Consider the following 4,178-nt stretch of genomic DNA (forward strand, 5'->3'; position numbering starts at 1 on the left):
AGTAGTAGAGAGAAGTCAGGTGTCCATAAGACCAGTGGAAACATCAAACAGAGACAAAATTGTAGAGTGTGGAGAATGTTTCCTGGCATCAACAACGTACCCCGTGAAGCGCATGTAATGGTATCACTAGTTGACAGTGAATCTCTTCATATTTGGAGGTATAAGTTGCCCTAGTAATAATGTGTTTGCCTTGGTCACACATCCCTCTCTATGTGTGCCTTCCACATATGTGACCTGACCACATACTTTCTCTGTACGTGTATCCTTCTCAATGGTGGCATGCTAAGCTGTTGTATAATATACACTATATTTGCATGACTAAAGGGAATCTATTTCACTTTATTTGCTGTTTGATTAAATGTTTTTGACTCTGAACTAATGTGTCCAATTATCTGGTAAAAGTAAACACATTTCTGGGGCTCATGAACTATTGTTCCGACTGTTTACTGAGCCACAGAACAAATAAAACCTTGTGAGTTTTGTGGGGAGGTATGGAGGAGGCAAACAATTCATACATTTTATTGCTGTTTAATTTGTCTTAACAGTTTCATACATTTATTTTTTCGATTTTTTGTTATTCTGAACTTATCAATAATAAATAAATATGAATATTTCCATGGAATGGTAAAAGAGAATCAATTATATGTGAAACCACACATCTTTATTATATACAGCTTTCATTTTTAAAAAGAATATAATAAAAATTATCTTGGCTATTTCAAAGCCGTCCTGCTTGTCTGACTTCTTCCAACTTCCTTCTTTTCTTTTCTGTGTGCTTAACAATGCTAAACTGATCCTCTTTTCTTTTTTTCTTATCACTACTCCTAGTTCTCCTTCCCAAATCCTTCCTAACCTACCCCCCCATTAAATAAATCTTCCATTATAACAAATAGGCATGGTTAAGCAAAACAAACACACACATTTTTCATGCCCAAATACATATATCTCAATCTGCTCTCCATGGCCCTTGCTTCTCTCCTAGGTGGTAAGTAGCATACCTCATCATCAGTCCTCTGGAGTAGTAATTGGTCATTGCATGGAGCACAGTTCCTAAGGTTTTCTAAGCTGTTTTTCTTTAGCTACACTGCCAGAAAAAGCAAATGCTATACTTTTTGGACATCTTTGGACCTTTCTATCATTCCCTCTTTCAGTGGAAAACATCACTGGGGAATCTCATCATTGTGTAAGATTGAATCTGCCTGATACTCACATTTCATCTGTGTCTTCTGTCTCTCTGACTGAACCCATTGCCTGGATGGCAGGGTCATGGGCTTCAAGGCCTGTATTAAAAGAGGGAGCTCAGCACAGTTTTTTCTCCTTACAGGCTATACTGCTTTGGATTTCTCTAGAACTTTCCATCATCCGCTGGTGTCAGGTACCATGTCCCAAATTCCTGCTTTTCAGCTTCCTTTTATGTGTTGTCTTCATTCATTAGATCATAGGTTCCTCGAGGGCAGGATCTCTCTTTGTTTTTACTTTGTATTTCTATTTCCAGCACAATGACTAACACATAGTAGGCATGGAATAATTTATTTTTTCCAACTGACTGACTTTACCATGTTGTAGTTATTATAGAAGTTGCTCTTCTGGTCCTGCTCAATTCATTCTGCATCAAATGATGCAAGTCTTCCCAAATTTCTTTCAATCCATCCCACTTGTTATTTCTTATAGCATAGTAATATTCTATTCTACTCATATACCAAAATTTTCTTAGCTATTTGATGGATAACTACTTTGTCTTCAATGCTTTCCTATAACAAAAACTGCTGCTGTAAATAATTTCATACATATAGCTCCTTCCTCTCTTAGAGTTCTTTGCAGTAGATGCCTAGTGGTTGTTGTTGTTGTTGTTCATCCATTTTGAAAGAAGACTAATGACCTCATGATATAGGGTTAAAGTAGAGTGTGATGGATAATATCTTGACTTGTTTGTGAATTGGATTTAAGTGAGGCAGAGTTGCTCAAAGTCATCCACCTCACTTTCTCTTCCAGTCACAGAAGTCCAACGGCAAGACAAAAGTCAAGATGGCTGGCAATGTCTCAGTATGCAGAGGATGACCTTGGCATCTTCAATGTCACCAAGCTCTAGCACTCCACAGCACCTGCTTCAGCCACCTTCATGGCTGTTGAAACAAATTATTCTCATCTGTACATTACATTGGAGGAAGTCTTCACATGCTTGGGGTATACGGTGCACTAACTACCCCCCAAGCATGTGAAGAATAGTAGTGGTATCATTGGGTCAAATAACACTCATGATTAGGTGAATTTGGGGGTAAATTTCCAAATTGCTTTCCATAATGTCAGGGCCAAGACACTAGTCTATCAATAATACATTAACGTGTTTGTTAACTGGCAGCACCTCAAACAATTGTCATTTTCCTTCTTGTCAACTTTTGTCTATCTGATGAGTAGAAGGCAGGGGCTCAGAGATGTCTTAATCTGATTGTTCCACATACATCTCTAAACATGCCCACAGGTACGGTTGATTGAGGCTTTATATAGGTTCTGCTTAGGATAAACAATTTAAGTTCTCAGTAAAATAAAGAGGAAATGTAGTATAATGTAATGATCACTAAATTTTGGGTCAAAGCCTCTGGGTCAGGAAGACCTGAGTTCAAATCTTGCTTTTGCTGTGTAATCCTAAACAGGTCTCTTCTCTCTTAGCCTTAGTTCCTTATCTATAGAATGAAGTGGTTAGGCTAGCCAAGGGATAGGGAACCTGTGACCTTGAGGCTACATGTGGCCCTCTAGATCCTTAAGTGTAGCCCTTTGACAGTCAAAGGGACCTAGAGGGCCACATGTGGCCTCGAGGCCACAGGTTCCCCACTCCTGGGCTAGATGGTTTTTATGGTTACTTCTAGCTCTAATCTATAACCCTATCATACATGTCCGAAGGCTAGCTTCACAACTTAATGCCTGTGTGAATGTGAGCAAGTCAAGAAATCTCGTAGGATTTTACTTTCCTCACCTATAAAATAAAAAGGGTTAGGCAAAAAGGGTTCTAATATCCATTTAAATTATAATACTCTATAATCTGAACCAGATGTGGAACTCAAAGTCATCCTATGAAAGTATCAAATACAGATATTATAAATTTCAGAAGCAGTATATTAAAGAGGACAGAGTAGTAAATAAAAATATTGTCTTCTTGAGAAGTATATTGAAGAAAAGAGAAAAATAAATAAAAATATCATATGACCATTTTGTTTCAAAATTCAGGAATGATTGCTAGATATTTGAGCATGATTGCCATAGAGGGATTCAAGTCTTTTCCTTTTATCTGCATCTATTTTGCAGAGCACCAAGATTATTTAGTGACGTGCTTCTTAAAAATCAATTTACATGTTGGTAAAAATGATTGCAGTTGTCATCATTTAATACTTAACTCCCTTTTCTACTATCCAAATTACACACACATACACATATAATTTTTCTAAGTGAAAGTGTTATTTTTTGCCACAAATCCAGATTATTAGTACATTTAATAGATTTTGTTATATTCCATAAATCACTAAAATGGTCAATGAACACTGGTTCTAGATCTTTTATATCTGTTAGCATTGTTAATTCGAAGCACCAGGAAAAAGGAATATTCGGCAGAAGTGTTAAGCCTGTAATTTTAATAATTGAGCATTTTGTGTATGGTAAATACTTTGTGAACCTTAAAGACCTGTATAAATAAATGGTAGTTATTGTGATGATTTTTGTTGTTCTTGGAATTGTTGCTGCTATTAGACTACTATGAAACACTCTAAAATCTAGTATTCTGAGATAGTAGTTCCCGTGTCCTGGCTTATTTCTCATGATATTTCTACCCTCAACTTGCATAATTCCAGCAACTGTGTACAGTGACAACTCATATTAACAAATCTCAGAGTGCAAAGAAACAGCTAGTTCTTTGATCCCTGGATCATAGGGTATGTTGTTGTAAACCCGCAGAGGCAAGGACTCTGTCTTTACACAGGGTCGTATCTTCCGTGGGAGTGTTACATAGATGGTTTGCTTTACAGTTCTGTTCCTTAGTGGTACACTGAAAAGAGGACTGTTCCAAAAAAATGAGATTTTGGTATTAATACTGGCTTTACTACATACTATTGTAGTTAATTGACCTTGAAACTTCTTTTTGACAGTTTCCTTTTCTGCACGAAGATGATCTCTAAAGTCACATTCTCTAA

General features: G+C 36.9%; 1 protein-coding gene across 2 annotated transcripts in view; it reads left to right on the plus strand.

Annotated features, from left to right (window-relative positions):
* LOC114029385 (DBH-like monooxygenase protein 1) overlaps window positions 1-4,178 on the plus strand; it is a 113,520-nt gene that overhangs the window by 25,272 nt on the left and 84,070 nt on the right. The gene's annotated exons all lie outside the window — the stretch shown is intronic.

This window comes from Vombatus ursinus, unplaced genomic scaffold (assembly GCF_900497805.2).
Source record: "Vombatus ursinus unplaced genomic scaffold, bare-nosed wombat genome assembly UNPS02014931.1, whole genome shotgun sequence".
Classification (NCBI taxonomy): Eukaryota; Metazoa; Chordata; class Mammalia; order Diprotodontia; family Vombatidae; genus Vombatus; species Vombatus ursinus.